A 17,952-nucleotide genomic window follows, 5' to 3' on the forward strand; every position below is an offset into this window, starting at 1 on the left:
TTATTGGTGGAGGTGCAAACTATATCCTTATCTTTGATCAGCTAGGAAATACTGTCAACAATGGGGTTGTCACCTGTAACTTGGACTAGGGAAATCTTTTCATGTATGTGGATGTTAGATCTCTGGAAATCCAATTATGACTGAGGATGTAATTAAATCTAGCCCCCCCCCCCCCCCCCGTCCACACAGGCGTACAGCCTCGAGGCAAATATTTCATTATAAAACCAGGGGACAGCTACCTCAAATCAGTTCTCTTCTGACGGTAGTGGCAGCCGGTCTCCTGGCCCAAGCTAGTGGACTCCTGGTCAAAGCCAGAACTGTGTCCGTCCACAAAAGTCCAAGATTCTTCTTTCTGGATCCCTGTTTATTTTGGTAAGCAAAATCGCTTTTGTGTGTATCTTTGTAACTCTTAAAGGAATACTATCGATACCCAAGTGTTCTAAAATGACAATGTACAAATAATGTCTAAGTAGCTGTGTAAACATTTTCCTACTTTTCATGTTAAATATCAGAGGCAAAAGCTGTAATTTATTGAGGGTAGGATTTAGCTATATTGGGACAAATCAATTGCAGAAGGGGTGTCTGCTTTAACGCACAGCCAGAGTTGCATATCAGACTACAGAAAGCAAATATCAAACATATCAAACTCTGAAAGCAAAAACAATATGAAAAAGCTGTGACAATTAGTTACATTTCCTCTGCTCTCTTCAGACACTTCAGTCAGAAACAGAGCTCCCAACAGCTGCAGCTCCTGTGTCCTGTCTCTCTCTGTCACACACAGAGCTACACATAGAGTTAACTGATCAAGTGTGAGGGGAATTTCTCCTCTCCTCATGGCTCAGTCAGCCGTCAGTTTTGGCGTCAGTAAACTTTGAATGTATTTTGCTAACAATAAACAAAGAAGTTGCTACTAAAATGTATACACCAGTACTTAGCAGCACTTCCCAAACAATTCCTGTGTCAATTGAAAAAAATATGTGAATCGATAGTATTCCTTTAATTTTGTAACTTTTTTACTTTGTTTTTCGTAATCTTTTGTATATATTCTGTTCTGCATTGTTCCATGTTTTTCTGCAATATTAAATTATTATTTAATAAGCTTGACTTCTGCCGTACTAAACTAACACTCACAGCCTAGAGGAGACTGCAGTGTAGCTGTGTATAAGTCCGTGCCTAATTGTATGTTTGAGCAACACTACCATATGAAATTGTAATTGCATTGTGTGTATGGGGCACTTCTGCGCTCGACAGCCGAGTGGGAAGTCTAACAGTATCGTTCGGAACGACTGTTAGTGGTTTTGCTGCACGACAGTGTAACTTGCATTACAAATCATTGTCTGATTGTGCTGTGTTACTGTACAACTGTACTGTGTGTGTGGGTGCGTGGCGTTCTCGTATTCGGCCTAAGCGCAAAGCTGACCCAAATATGAAAACGCAGATTGCGTGTTTAGCCCTCAACAGCTGAGGGGACGTGTCTAGCAATGCTAGTGGTGGCAGTGGGACGTGTTTGAGGGGTTCCAGCCTTGTTTGTAGCTTAAATAAGGCTGTTCCCCGCTTAATCTGGTCAAACCCGCAGTCGGGAACCGTATACGCAGGCGTGCCGCGGGCCGGTTCTTGACAACGGCCATGCTGGACTGGTGCGCACCATGGCCAGAGTGCAGGCCGTGGCGGTTTTCAAGCCCAGTGCTTTAAAACATCTTGCATGTGTATACATCAATCAGGGAGTGTAATTAGAGTACTGCTTCACACTGACACACCAAACTCACTGTGTAACGCACCGCAAACAGCTGTTTGTGTTGTGACGGCCGTGCTGGACTGGTGCGCACCATGGCCAGAGTGCAGGCCGTGGCGGTTTTCAAGCCCATATTGTTGCCTGGCTGTGGTAGCTCAATGATATAAGAACAGTGACTGTCAGGTAAGTTTATGCAGTGATGGGAATTACAATGTGCACCTGTCACACACAGACAGGCACCGGACAGGCACAGTGACACTGTGTGCACTCACGTAGGTGGGTGGGTGCGCAGTGAACAACAGCTAGGTATATGCAGTGGGTATTACAATGTGCACCTGTCACACACACAGGTAGTAGTCACAGAATGTGCTGGGCCTGGCAGTGGCACACACAGTAGGAATTAGCAAGGCTGTCTATGCAACACAAGTGTCAGTGGGACACACAGAAAAAAAATAGATCACAAGAACAAGATTACCTCTCAAAGGAGCTGTTGTGGGGTGCTATTTTAGCAATAAGAATCAGCAAAGAGCAAGCTAACAAGCCTACAAGAGCCTAACTAAGCTTTCCCTATGAGAGTCTGCAGCAGCTATCCCTTCACTAATTACTGCAGGCACATGAGTGAGTGAAAAGCCTGACGTTGCCTGCCTTTTATAAGGGGGGGGGAGTGGCTCCAGAAGGGAGTGTAGCCTAATTGGCTACAATGTGCCTGCTGACTGTGATGTAGAGGGTCAAAGTTGACCCTCATAATGCACTATGGGGGCGAACCGAACTTCCGGAAAAGTTCACGGTTCTCCGCGATCGCGAACCACGGACGTTCGCCGGGGAGCCGTTCACCGACGAACCGTTCGGGTCATCTCTAAATGTGAATCCAACCTAGAATATCAAGTTGGCCCTCACTAAATAGATTCATGTGTTTTGATCCCGAGGAAGGCAAAAGAAAACTCCAATGGAAATTGTCACTTTCACAGTATTTTGACATCATACAACTAGAGAAAAGAATGGTCAAACAGCAGCACCATCCATTGGAAAGTGTTTCAAGTACAATTGTCTATGAGAATTCACATGCAATGTCAGGGCCGGATTTACATCTTAGGAGCCTATAGGCACAGAAGTTCTGGTGCCCTTAACTCCGCCCCTTATCACAGACCACACCCCCTTTTTGACATGCAGATTTTACCAAATTTGGTGCACGCCCTAGACAAGATCCCCCTCCATTAAGCCTATCTCTTATGGGCTACCCCCTTCCCCCCAAGGGAGCTTCTACCAAGCAGCCCCTGGCCTGGGCAATACGCTCTCCCCCAACAACATTCCCCCCTTCCCCAAAAATTATGCCTTTAAAATAAAAAAAATAAAAAACACACACACTCTTTGATACACACTGTACACACACACATACACTATACACGCACAGTCTGACACAATCTGGCACACACATTGTGGACACACACAATTTGGCAGACACATACACACACTGTGGACAAACACACAAACAGGGCCAGTTCAAGCTCCAATGTGGCCCTGGGCCAAAAGTAACTTGGGAGCACATCCCAGGTGTCCCTTTGACTTGTGCTCCTTGGGGGCCCCTGCACCATTTTTGACAGCCTACCATCTGACCTGTCCCAGTGCACTGCTCTATTAGTCTATACACTCATCTTCATCTTTGCTAGTTATTACATAATGACATGGGCCAGGTTACTGAAAAGATACGGCTAGCAAGAATGAAGATGGGAAGCGGGTGCACCAGGGCAGGTGAGTTGCTAGACTGGCAGAAGCGGTGCAAGGGCCCCAGGGAGCACAAGTAGGGAGAGACCTGGGATGGCCTGGCAGCAGGGTGAGCCCTTACAAAGATTACTCACAGAACATTAAAGGGAAGGTTCAAGCAAAATAAAAAAATGAGTTTCACTTACCTGGGGCTTCTACCAGCCCCATGCAGCCATCCTGTGCCCTCGTAGTCATCCACTGCTGCTCCGGTCCCCTGCTGGCAGCTTGCCGACCTGGGAGGTCGGCGGGACGCATTGCGTACATTTTTACGCATTCCCGCTAGTGCAGGAACATTAACACATACATTTTTACGCGTCACTGGTTTAATGCGTAAAAATTTATGCATTGAACCAGTAACGCGTAAAAATGTATGTGTTAATGTTCCTGCACTAGCGGGAATGCGTAAAAATGTACGCAATGCGTCCCGCCGACCTCCCAGGTCGGCAAGCTGCCAGCAGGGGACCGGAGCAGCAGTGAATGACTACGAGGGCACAGGATGGCTGCATGGGGCTGGTAGAAGCCCCAGGTAAGTGAAACTCATTTTTTTATTTTGCTTGAACCTTCCCTTTAAAGTATTTTAATAAGCTATATTGAAAATGAGAACACCAGTTACTGCAGATCTAAAAAGCCACAGCACTTTTCTGCAGACATGTAAGATATTAATGGCTGCAAGGTCTGTGTCTCTTCCCTCCCTTGTAGCAAGCAATATGACTTCATGGCTACAGCAGGATACCTTTTTGGTGCTGTGCTCGCAGCACCACGGCCTCGGCTTGTGTAATCGTGTGCTGTGGAAGGTGGTGGGCACAACTGTGCGGTGTGGAAGGTGGTGGGCACAACTGTGCGGTGTGGATGGTGGTGGGCACAACTGTGCGGTGTGGATGGTGGTGGGCACAACTGTGCGGTGTGGAAGGTGGTGGGCACAACTGTGCGGAGTGGATGGTGGTGGGCACAACTGTGCGGAGTGGATGGTGGTGGGCACAACTGTGCGGTGTGGACGGTGGTGGGCACAACTGTGCGGTGTGGAAGGTGGTGGGCACAACTGTGCGGTGTGGATGTGCGGTGTGGATGGTGATGGGCACAACTGTGTGGTGTGGATGGTGGTGGGCACAACTGTGCGGTGTGGATGGTGGTGGGCACAACTGTGCGGTGTGGAAGGTGGTGGGCACAACTGTGCGGTGTGGATGGTGGTGGGCACAACTGTGCGGTTTGGATGGTGGTGGGCACAACTGTGTGGTGTGGACGGTGGTGGGCACAACTGTGCGGTGTGGAAGGTGGTGGGCACAACTGTGCGGTGTGGATGTGCGGTGTGGATGGTGGTGGGCACAACTGTGCGGTGTGGATGGTGGTGGGCACAACCATGTGGTGTGGATGGTGGTGGGCACAACCATGTGGTGTGGATGGTGGTGGGCACAACCGTGTGGTGTGGATGGTGGTGGGCACAACTGTGCGGTGTGGATGGTGGTGGGCACAACTGTGCGGTGTGGATGGTGGTTGGCACAACTGTGCGGTGTGGATGGTGGTGGGCACAACTGTGCGGTGTGGATGGTGGTGGGCACAACTGTGCGGAGTGGATGGTGGTGGGCACAACTGTGCGGTGTGGATGGTGGTGGGCACAACTGTGCGGTGTGGATGGTGGTGGACACAACTGCGGTGTGGATGGTGGTGGGCACAACTGTGCGGTGTGGATGGTGGTGGGCACAACTGTGCGGTGTGGATGGTGGTGGGCACAACTGTGCGGTGTGGATGGTGGTGGGCACAACTGTGCCGTGTGGATGGTGGTGGGCACAACTGTGCCGTGTGGATGGTGGTGGGCACAACCATGTGGTGTGGATGGTGGTGGGCACAACCATGTGGTGTGGATGGTGGTGGGCACAACTATGTGGTGTGGATGGTGGTGGGCACAACTGTGCGGTGTGGATGGTGGTGGGCACAACCATGTGGTGTGGATGGTGGTGGGCACAACCATGTGGTGTGGATGGTGGTGGGCACAACTATGTGGTGTGGATGGTGGTGGACTTTTATGGTGGTGGTCAGCTCAGCAGTCAGGGGAGGGAGGCATGTATGTACATACTTTACCTGATTCAGAGTCCATAGAGGCCCCCCTAGCATCTCCCATTTTGCTCCTTTAAAAATTCAGTTTGCTCCGCCGCGGCTTCCCACGGCTTGTGTAACTGTGTTGTGCGGATGGTGGTGGGGTGAGTCAGGAGCTCAGCAGGCACAGGAGGGAGGCATCATGGTTTCCATTCCTGCCTGTGGACAGCAGCGGCGCTCTCGCCAGCGTGACGCTGGAATGTCACGTCGGGGAGAGCGCCACTGCGGTCCACCAAGCAGGAAGGGAACTATGGAAACCGTGATGTGAAATAGGTAACGTGGTGGTAATGGGTGGCCGTGACGGGGCAAACAATTTTAAAGGGGCAAAATGGGAGAAACTTGGTGGGGCCCTATGGACTCTGGGGCCTGGGGGCAATTGCCCCCTTGCCTATATTGTAGTGCTGGCCTTGGACACAAACACACACTCTCTGGTACACACATACACACCCTGTGGACACATAGACACACACACACACACTGTGGACTCACACACACACACACACACACACACACACACACACACACACACACACACACACACACACACACACACACACACACACACACACACACACACACACACACACACACACACACACACACACACTGTGGACACACACACACACACACACAGTGGACTCACACACACACACACACACACACACTGTGGACACACACACACACACACTCACACTGTGGACACACACACACACATACACACAGTGGACTCACACACACACACACACACTGTGGACACACACACACACACACACACACACTGTGGACACACACACACATACACACAGTGGACTCACACACACACACACACACACACACACACACACACACACACACACACACACTGTGGACACACACACACACACACACTGTGGACACGCACACACACACACACACACACACACACACACACACACACACACACACACACACACACACACACACACACACACACACACACACTGTGGACACACACACACACACACACACACACACACACACACACACACACACACACACACACACACACTGTGCACACACACACACACACACACACACACACACACACACTGTGGATCAACACACACACACACACATACACACACTGTGGACACACACACACACACACACTGTGGACACACACACACACACACTGTGGACACACACACACACACACACACTGTGGACACACACACACACACACACTGTGGACACACACACACACACACACACACACACACACACTGTGGACACACACACACACACACACACACACACACACACACACACACACACACACTGTGGACACACACACACACACACACACACACACACACACACACACACACACACTGTGGACACACACACACACACACTGTGGACACACACACACACTTTGGACACACACACACACACTGTGGACACACACACACACACACACACACTGTGGACACACACACACACACACACTGTGGACACACACACACACACACACACACTGTGGACACACACACACACACACTGTGGACACACACACTGTGGACACACACACACATACACTGTGGACACACACACACACACTGGCAAACATATACACACACTGTGGATGCGCACACACACAAACACACACTATGCTACACACTCTAATACACACAGAGACTCTCTCTCTCTTTTCTCTTGTACACACATGCTGTGGACACACACAGACACTGGCTCACTCATACACACCAAATCCAAATCCAAATCCACACTATGTAAAGCCCCCCTCCATCCCCCGTAGCCTCCGGACAATCAAACTGCTCAAAGGGAAAAAAAAACTTTACCAGCACAGGCAGCCTTTGAAGTCTCCTCGAGGAGGGGGAGGAGGATCCCACTATCTCTCACCGTCTGGAGCTGTAGCTGCGTGAAGCCTGTTCAAACTTCCATGACATGCCTCTCCGGGGAGAAAGCTCTGCTTGAGCGGCATCACCCTCCGAGAGAGTCCCGAAGGAAGTTTGCCCCCTGTCGCAGGAGCTCTGTCAGAAGATACACTAGATTCAGTGTAGACTGTGGGGCGGTACTGCAGTCAGAGATTAGCGGTGTGATGCAGCGCCCGATGCTCAGAAGGGCCGATGTAGAGTGGGGCAGCGCAATCATGGCGAGTGGGAACAGATTATGAGGTTTGTGCGCTGCTGCTTCCCCGCCTCTGTAGCACATGGCGCCTGTAGGCACGTGCCTACAGTGCCTAGCGGTAAATTCGGCCCTGTGCAATGTGCATATTTATGCTTCAAGAAATAAGCTTTATTTGCACACACAAAAACGCAAACGCAATATTAGAATTTTCAAACAGAAGTGCAAAGTATGAACGCTGCCTAAGCACAGAAGCATTTCACTTTAATTTTACTTACTAAAGAAACTCATGCAATATAAACCATTCCATTTCTACACTTTAAAATGGTTCATTGTGCTGTATGCTTTCTGATAAAACAGTGAGGTTCACACAATAATAAAAATGGCATAGCAGGTAAGTTAATTACATCAGCAAAGAAACATTGTGGGTACATGTTCTAAAATGTCATGCCGAGGAAACAAACAGGGAGAGATGGCAAGCCTATTGAGCAGTCAGTCATCAGTCTCAGCACCGGCGGAAAGAATGTTTCTGGAAGCTGATCCATACATTTAAAGGGCATCCACCCACCTGTATATATTTCTCTTTTTCCCTTGTTTTGATTACTGACTATTTATGCAAATCCATATTCCTTTTTCTCCGCAGACGTCAGTAAGATACATAATGTAGATAAGATCTCAATTGCTTTTAGTAGAAAATACTGAGAATGCCAATAAAACGTAATAATTATGTATTCAGAAGGGCTGTACGTCACTTTACATTATTTCAGTGATCCAAGTCTCAATGCAGGAGAAAAAGCCAGATAGTTTATTTTTCTGCATGCTAAAGAACATTATGCAAAAATGAAGATACAGTTTTTACTTATTTTCAGATAGATAGAAAGTAACCCAGCTCTTTCACAAAAATATTGCATTTCTCCGCTGAGAGTCTATGGGATAAATGTAAAATGCTAGCAGATAAATAACATAGGAATACATTCAAACTGTAAATCATTGTAGCATTGCTGAGATGTGCTTTTGTCCAATGAAAATGGCATATACAGTAAATATAACATTCCCATTAGTGTATTCTACCATTTGCACTGTGCTTACGGTAGACATTGAACAAGGACCTTTTGACTTAAATGGTTATTTGGGCATATGTACTATGTCATCGATGTGGTTGCAATGCACATTTTTCTGTAGTACATTCCTATTAGAGTTTTAGTGAAGAAAGTCATAGCGTGGTCTTGCAGTTGCATGGAATTGATAATATTAATTATAAATAAACAAAATATGTGCATTACACCCTCCATGGAGGTTGCCATTACACCTAATACCTGTTTTGCGGTCAACCCGTAGCATTCCTCTTTTGGTAATATTCCTGAATGCCTTCTCTGAGCGCCACACTGAACATTGCTTGGAAGCATTCTCTGAAAATCACAGCATTTGTAAGTTTGCATTAAAGTCTGTGGTGGCAATCTTGGTTTAATTCTGTACATACCGTACTTTTCGGACTATAAGATGCTCTGGACCATAAGATGCACCTATTTTAGAGGACAAAAAGAAGGAGAGAAAAAATACATTCCATTGGAGTTTAGCTCACACAGTTGTATTGATCCATGATTGATGCAATCAAATTAGTGATCAAGCAAATAACAAAGAAAAAATTTCAAACTCCTGCTCATTATTACAATATAGAAGGGAAATGTAAAGCGGATCCGAGATAAAAAAACTAACTGTAACAAGTAACTTGTCTATATATCTTATCTTGAAAATTGCGCAAAAGGTGGATCAGCGCATCACCAGGCCGCCTCCGAATGGCCTCGAATCAGAGGTGCGCTGAGCCCCCCCAGAAACTGCAAACGCACCTTGAACCCAAACGGAAGCTCTGCATATACACCAAAAGCAAAGCTGTTAAGTGGGAGCAGCCGACCAAAATTGAATTAAATTATATTATATATCTTATCTGAAGTTTAGATAGTTTACCCAGCAAATCTAGCTGCAAACAGCTTCAACAGTATATGATTGTTTATTACCGTGATACAATGACAGCAGCCATGTTTTGTTTGTCACATTGTCACAGGCTGAGGGCTGGAGATGCTATCATCTTGCCTGTGTGTAAATTCAGTCCCCTCTCCTCCTCCCTCCTCCCCTCTGCCTCTGAAATTAATGGCTAGTAACCTCCTCCTCCTCCTGCCCAGACTGGGCTCCCATAAGCCCTTGCTACAGTGCCAAAGCACTCTAAAAAGCTGTGGGCGAGGCTTGTTTAGTTTATAGGGAATTCGAGTATTAAAACAAAACAAAAAAAGTATTTGGCTTAAGGAATGCCCTATAAACTATATGAAAGGAACACAATTTTGCAATGAGTAAAATTTTATTTCGGATCCACTTTAAGTTTGTAAATATAACACAGAAATAATACAGAGACAAAAAGAAATCAAATGCAATTGAAGACTGCATGCATGTCAGCACTCCATCACTTAACCCCTGATCCCTGGGCTCTCATCCTTTACCAGGATTATTTAGATCTTACCTGGCCTCCTGCTTATTGTAGAAGCTCAGTGTAGACAAGACAATCTGTTGCCTGAAGAATTTGCAGCCCTCAAAGTGAAAGCAATGCCTCTGACCGGCCATGCCGTCCTACAAAACCTCTGCCTGCACAAGCTTCCACAAAGCACACAGCCAGCACACATGGTTTGGAATGGCAAGTTGAATGGAATGTTATTCTTTGGATACCTACACAACTGAATGCTCATGAGCAAACAACTGATCAGCATTACAGAATACTCAGACAAAGTTTGAATAGACTGGGGCTGGAGTACTCCACAAACATGCTGATCTAGCTGTCTGCTGCCTCTGCTACTTCCTCTCTTGCCGGCTTGCTTTGCAGCTCACTGCCTTCTAGCTGCCGGACTAAGTCAATACTCACTTTGCCTTCACTCGCTGCTACGTCATGTGTGACCCTGGCGTATCTGTCACACCAGGCCATAAAGTAAGAGGGACAGAAGATGGTGGATGGAGTGTACTGAAGCAATGTAGGATTGAGGCTTGAGACGGTTGACTGCAGAATAGGTAAGCTCCATTCCACACACACACACTATCGGGGGATAAAAAAGGATGTCTTATATTCTGAAAAATACAGTATTTTTTGTTGTTGTTGGCACCTCTGCTGTCTTTTTATTTCACTGATCATTGCCCACCCTTGGTGGAGGGGTGTTGCCCCCTTATGTGTGCCTATGAAAAAGTATGCCAGACAAATAGAAGCAGTAAAGTTCCATTGTAAGAGAAAGATAGTGGCAGAGTTCTGCTACAGTGTAGTGTAACTCTGCAGGAAACAGTAGTTCACCAGATTTCAGCACCACTGTAGCTGAACTCCAGTGCAAATTAATGGTTAGTGCCAGAAGTAGGTGGGGGTTGTAAGTGTTAGTCATCAATAGGGGAGTGTTCTTTTTAGGTGTAGACAGGGAGTGGTTCTTTTTAGGCATAGATAGGGGAGAGTTCATGTTAGCCATAGATAGAGGAGGGTTCTTGTTAGGCATAGATAGAGGAGGGTTGGTGTGAGAGTTACAGAGATGCATAGTATAATATCGTAGTATAAATAGTATAATTTACTTATATACTATTATCGCTATTTCACACCCATCTTTCCTCATTTTTTTTTTTTTGCATAGACATGTGGACACTGGGTCTATAAAACTGTGCCCACCTACTGCTTTTTATCTGCATAGGTGTACATGATTCAAATAAAATGTAGCTAGATTTGTGTAGCCAATGCCAAGAGCTTTCCTCTCTTCTGATGCAAGATTACACTATATTTATTTGGTTAATGTCCTCTGCCTCAGTTCAGTTTCATGCAAAATAGTACATGGAGTAAGGTAAATGAAATCATTTTTCTCCACAAAATGTAACCGCTTGCCGACTGCTCCACGCCAAGTGGCGTGAACGCGGCGGCAGCCCCAGGACCACTTCACGCCGATTAGAGTGAATGGCCTTCTCTGGGGCCAGCAGGGGAGCGTGCGCCGATGCGCGCACATCTCCTCTTGGAAGGCGGATATCACGCTGATACGTGATGAGGTAACGTACAAGTGTATACACAAACAGTAGTACATAAAGTGTAGTCAGGATTAGGCCGTAGTCGTACACAAAGTCAGAGGTATCGAGGTACAGAGTAGCAAGGCAATATCGTAGTCAATAAACAGGCAGGGTCATACACATAAGTCAGATGTCAGTCGTAGTTGCAAGGATCAGGCATTAGCGAAGTCAGGGACAGGCCGAGTTGAACACAAGTATCAGATGGCAGTGGTACAGAAGGACGAGACAAGAGCGAGGTCAAGAGGCAGGCAAAAGTCGGTACACAGATAAATATACAATAAGATGTTACTTCAATATATTACGATAATATATAATATAACTACAAAATACAAGACTGACTAACTAGAGTACATATATACTGTGCGTCTACACAATACAGTATATTAATGTAGCTCTCCAATCTCACTAGCTAGGCCAAGAACCATCGAACTGATTAGTATCAAGGCCATCGAGCAAGTGAATACCCAGGAGGCAGAGCACAAGCCCAGCCCCCAGAAATGACAGCACCTCCTGCAAAAAGGTGTCAGCTGAGGACATCACCACTGACACCCCATCAGACATGCCTCCTCAACCTATAAAGACAGCTCTGAGCTGCGTGCGTCCTGCCAGAACCAACACGCCGACCCACATCTATAGGGGAGCCGGGATGCCATCATTCTGATTCATGTCTACAGGGAAGCTGGGGATGCCTTTGATCAAAGAGAAAGAGGAAGCTTCCTCCAGCTGCTCCCAACTATCAGAGCAGCTTGCAGGGACCACACCAGGTAAGTTTGTTACAGCGGAGCTCCGCTCCACCTTCAGTCTCCCAGCGGCGATCGCCACTTAGAGACTGTTAGATGGCGAAACCATCTAATAAGGCTGTTCAGCGCTGTGATCTAAGGCAGTGCTGTACTGGGGACAGCCATGTGACACAGCTGTCCCCCTGGGAGACACAAAAGTGATCCATGGTGATAGGCTGAAGCCTTTTACAGCCGATCACTGTGATAGGCTGACAGGCTGACAGGGGGAGGGTGGGAAAAATAACAAAAAATATATATGCATGTTTATTAAAAAAAAAGAAAAATGTCTGTAAAAAAAATAAACATTGGGGGCGATCAGATCCCACCAACAGAGGGCTCTGTTGGTGGGGAGAAAAGGTGGGGGGGGGGGGGGGGAAATCACTTGTGTGCTGAGTTGTGCGGCCCTGCAGTGAGGCCTTAAAGCTGCAGTGGCCCAATTTATGAAAAAAGGCTTGGTCACTAGAGGGGGTTAACACCGCGGTCCTCAAGTGGTTAAACTGTGGAAGCTACAGTACTTGGATTAATACAGAAAACATCCATTAGATACCATGAATTGGACAGATAGAAACCTTCAAAGAGATCATAAAAAATGTACAGTGGTATTTTCCATTGTATATTCATATAGATAGAGAACAGGCAAGTGCTCTAAACCAAGCAACACCTATCCTGTTTTTTTCTTGCAGGTCGCCCCCAAGTCAACTAGCATACTTGTTTCCCTTTAAGCAAAAGGGTAATGCTCTAGGGGGGGGGGGGGGTGTACCATGAGAGAAGCCTGCACAAAACATATCTGCTAACGAGTCTTTTGTTCACCAATATACAGAACAGGTGTTGCTTATTTTAACCACTTGCCGACCACGTCACGCCAATGGGCGTGGGCACGGCGGCAGCCCCAGGACCGCCTAACGCCGATTGGCGTAAAGTCCTGGGGCTTGCATTTGCAGGAGATCGCGCGCAGGCTGCGCGTGAATCTCCTGCTTGGTGGGCGGAGCTCCGCCTTCAGTCTCAGAGTGGCAATCGGCGCTCAAGAGACTGTAACAGCCGCATAATTGTATTGTATTGTACAGCGCTGCGATCTGCAGCAGCGCTGTACTGGGGACAGCCATGTGACACGGCTGTCCCCTTGGGGGACAAGAGAGCGATCTGCTCTCATAGGCTGAAGCCTATGACAGCCGATCGCGGTTATTGGCTGCCTGGGGGGGTGGGCGGGATGGAGGGAAAAAAATATGTTAAAAAATACATACATTTAATAAAAAAAAAATAACATAACTATATATATATATATATATATATATATATATATATATATATATATATATATATAAAACACTACAGGGGCGATCAGACCCACCAATAGAGAGCTCTGTTGGTGGGGACAAAAGGGGGGGGGATCACTTGTGTGCTGTGTTGTGCGGTCCTGCAGCCAGGGCCGGTTTAAGCAACAATGGGGCCCCAGGGCAAAATAAACCTGCCCCCCCCCCCTCCAACAGATACCCCGGAATAAAAATCGGCATTAAGGGACCTTTTTTGCCGCTGGTATAGTCAGGGAGCGAAGCCCCAATCGGTTGGAGCTCCACATTCTGGCTACCCCAGCCTGCATGGGGGACAAGGGGTTAAAAAGTTTCAGGAGGGGGGACCTCACATAATTTTTAATTTAAAAAAATTCCCACACTCTAAACATAAAAAAAAAATTGGGAAAATAGGAAAAAATGCCAGGGATCTTCATGCAGCCATATTGCGGCTGTATAGCGATCCCTGGCCAACGCTGCGGCTGTGTATGGACCCCTAGGAAACTCCATCAGGAAATGTATTGCTCTTTCTTTTGATGCATGTAAAATTACACTACCGTTAGGTTTGCTACTAAAAGTGACATTTACCGCATTTAAAAGTATACTTTTTTCCTTTGAAATTTTAAAATCGATTTTCTCAAAAACTATAAGGTCTTTTTGAAAAATTGTTTTTAACTCTTATTCCCAATGATCTCCTTAACACATCCTGCAAATTTAGGGTTTCTAGCATTTAAGGTGGATTTGCTATTAACCATTAAAGTCGGCAGGTTTTTAAATGTGTATTTTTTTTCCTTTGAAACGTTAAAATCGATTTTCTCAAAAACTATAAGGTCGATTTGAAAAAACATTTTTCCTCTTGTAGCCACTGGGGGCCCCTACAAGCTCTGGGGCCCTGGGGCAATTGCCTCCTTTGCCTCTATGGTAGCGCCGGCCCTGCCTGCAGCTTGGCCTTAAAGCTGCAGTGACCAATTTTGAACAAAATAGCCTGGTCACTAGGGGGCAGGGGCGTCTCACCCACCAGGCAAGTATAGGCGGTTGCCTGGGGCGCCATGAGGTGGTGAGGCGCCATGAGGTGGTGAGGCGCATTCCCCCGCCGCTGCTACCGTAACCATGTTTTTTTTTTTTTTATATTATATTACCTCCCGACTCAGTCCCCGGTGCTCGGCACGCTACCATGTGCTCAGCAGTGCCTCCACCTCCACTTCTCCCCAGCCAATAGAGCAATCAATACTGCTCTTCTCTGCCAGGCTCCTTCTTTAAAGCCGTACCCCTTCTTCTCAGTAGCCACACAGGTAAAGTGTTTACCTCGTGTGGCCCAGCCTTTAACTCCGCCCCACGCCAGTCAAACCAGGAGCCGTCGGCCAGCCAGCTTATGCCCCCGACAGTCTGACCCCCCACCTGTGTCACTGGCTGCACACAGACACTGGAGCGAGACAGCCAGGGGACAGATGCAGTCACAGAGAGAAGAATGTGATGTGTCCGTGTTGGAGCCCCCCACAAGACAGCAACACAGCCCGGGAGAAGGGAAGTTTCTGCTCCAGAGTAGTGATGGGAATTCCGGCTCTATTCAGAGAATCGGCTCTTCTGAATTGGCTCCCATTAAAGAGCCGTCTCTTACGGCTCTGAATCGGCTCTTCATTAAATATCACTAAACACCACTCAGAATCGGAGTAAAAGCCCCGCCCCCGTCTCCATGACAATTCCAGACTGCTTCTCTGACTGGGGCAATCCCCCCTGCTACTGCTCTGCTCCGCCCCATACACTCCTAAAAGCTGCAAGAGGAGGACTACATCTCCCAACATGCCTCAGCGCCCTTTATTGCAGAGCAAAGCAGAGCTCTGTGGGGCGGCTGAGGCATCGGCTCTTTCAAAACTGAGAACCGGCTCTTGTCGTTCGCAGCAAAGAGCCGGCTCGTTCGCGAACGACCCATCACTACTCCAGAGATGATAAGCTGCATGCACAGGCAGAAGAGAAGGTATGCAGGCAGGCTGCTAAGAACACTTCCTGTCCTGTGTGCAGACTCCCAGTACTGTTATAACTGCTAGAATGTGCCCTGCTCTTTTGATACTAGAGTTTTCTTTGAAAGCTGGTTAGGCTGTAGGCGGGTAAAGCTGTAAACCTGTGCTTTAGTGCTGTGTTGTCTCTCCCTCTCCCCTCTCTGTTCCTCTGCCCCCTCTTCCATCTTATGCTGTCTCTACCCCTCTCTGTTCCTCTGCACTCTCTTCCATCTTATGCTGTCTCTCCCTCTCCCCTCTGTTTCTCTGCACCCTCTTCCATCTTATGCTGTCTATCCCTCCCCCTCACTGTTCCTCTACCCCCTCTTACATCTTATGCTGCCTCTCCCTATCTACTCTTTCCCTCTGCTCGGATTACGTGTATTTTCTGGTTAAACGCTTCCGCATTACGATTATTTTCTGACAACGCTGCCCCGTTACGATTATTTTCTGGTGAAACGCTGCTGCCCTATGATTAATTTCTGGTGAAATGCTGCTGCAATAAGTGTATTTTCTGGTGAAACGCTGCCACCTTACGAATATTTTCTGGTGAACTGCTGCTGCAATAAGTGTATTTTCTGGTGAATTACGATTCTGAATTACGATAATTACTATTATTTTCTGATGAAACACTGCCGCATTATGATTATTTTCTGGTGAAACAATGCTGCATTATGATTATTTTCATGGGGGGGGGCGCCACAGGTTTTCTCGCCTGGAGTGACAAAATGACTAGAGGCACCCCAGCTAGGGGGTTTAAGTCCATGGTCCTCAAGGGGTTAAAGCACTTGCTCTTTCTCTACCTATGTGATTATTTTCCATATAAATAACCTCTGCTCCTTTCTAAGCTGCCTTAATTTCAGTTTTCAGCTTTAGTGGGGATGGTTCAGTCAATACTGATGTTATTTTGGGTTGACTTAAAGAGAGTCTGAAGCGAGAATAGATCTCGCTTCAGACCTCATAGCTAGCAGGGGCATGCGTGCCCCTGCTAAAACGCCGCTATAGCGCGGCTTAACGGGGGTCCCTGTCCCCCCAAACCCCCTCCGTGCAGCGGGGGAGCACTTCCTGGTTGGGGCAGGGCTAACCGCCGCAGCCCTGCCCCATGCGCGTCTGTCAGACGCGTATCTCCGCCTCTCCCCCGCCCCTCTCAGTCTTCCTTCACTGAGAGGGGCGGGGGAGAGGCGGCGATGCGCGTCTGATAGACGCGACTGGAGGCAGGGCTGCAGCCGTTAGCCCTGCCTCCAGGAAGAAGAATACGAGCGACCATTTTCCGACCAACTTTTGCGGGGGGTGGGTTGGGGGTGAAGGGACCCCCGTTAAGCCGCGGGATAGCGGCGTTTTAGCAGGGGCACACGTGCCCCTGCTATATATAAGACCTGAAGCGAGATTTAGTCTCGCTTCAGTGTCTCTTTAAGCAGCAAATGCCAGATAGCCCTTTATAATAGCTAAATTAAACTTTTATCTTGAACTGTTTGGATCCAAAGTAATTATTTTATACTTTAGGTCTGTGCTGCAATGTAGATGATTTTAACATTTGCTACTTAAAATTTCTAAGTCTAAATGTTGGCAAAACAGATACATAATAAATATTTCGTAATAATATTGTAAGTGCGTGAACATAGTAATTGACATACAAAAAAGGGGGAAAAAATAGACTGTGTACATACCAAGCATCTTCTCACAGCATGAAGCAGACTTTGAAGGAAGAAATCATAATCATTTCTGCCATCTGTTCTGGGCGTGAATGCATTTAGGGATATGGAACTTTGGCTTAAAGTAACGTTTTACTTCTTCATTTGTGCTTTTTCTTCTTTTTTCTTTTTTTTCCCCTCCACAATATTTATGTTAACTAAATAACTTTTGGGCACACTTTCTGTAGTTTTGCGTTATAAGAATCTGCACTGCAGTGAAGAAAGAAAAAGAAGTTTAATAAATCCACACGATTTTCAATTGAATTAAAGAAAAATCATATACAGGCATTTTTGACACAAACCACAATCCGGTGAAAAAAAATAAAAATCTCTTTAGAGCACTTTGAGGGAGATTTACAAAACCCAGTCACAGCCTGCAATTCAAAATAGAGAAATGCGACATAAAAGATTTATAATGGT

The 17,952-nt window shown here is 47.0% G+C and overlaps 2 long non-coding RNA genes across 2 annotated transcripts in view; one reads left to right on the forward strand and one right to left on the reverse strand.

Annotated features, from left to right (window-relative positions):
- LOC137570808 (uncharacterized) overlaps positions 1-10,371 on the reverse strand; it is an 85,596-nt gene extending 75,225 nt beyond the window's left edge. The window contains exons 1-2 of the long non-coding RNA XR_011031194.1: positions 10,224-10,371; positions 9,192-9,234 (exon numbers count right to left, since the gene is read on the reverse strand). This is a non-coding gene — a long non-coding RNA (uncharacterized lncRNA). The remainder of the gene's footprint in view (positions 1-9,191; positions 9,235-10,223) is intronic.
- Positions 10,372-10,647: 276 nt separating this feature from the next.
- Positions 10,648-17,952, forward strand: part of LOC137570809 (uncharacterized) — a 100,605-nt gene continuing 93,300 nt past the window's right edge. The window contains exons 1-2 of the long non-coding RNA XR_011031195.1: positions 10,648-10,762; positions 12,192-12,546. This is a non-coding gene — a long non-coding RNA (uncharacterized lncRNA). The remainder of the gene's footprint in view (positions 10,763-12,191; positions 12,547-17,952) is intronic.

Source organism: Hyperolius riggenbachi, chromosome 4 (genome assembly GCF_040937935.1).
Source record: "Hyperolius riggenbachi isolate aHypRig1 chromosome 4, aHypRig1.pri, whole genome shotgun sequence".
In the NCBI taxonomy this organism is placed as follows: Eukaryota; Metazoa; Chordata; class Amphibia; order Anura; family Hyperoliidae; genus Hyperolius; species Hyperolius riggenbachi.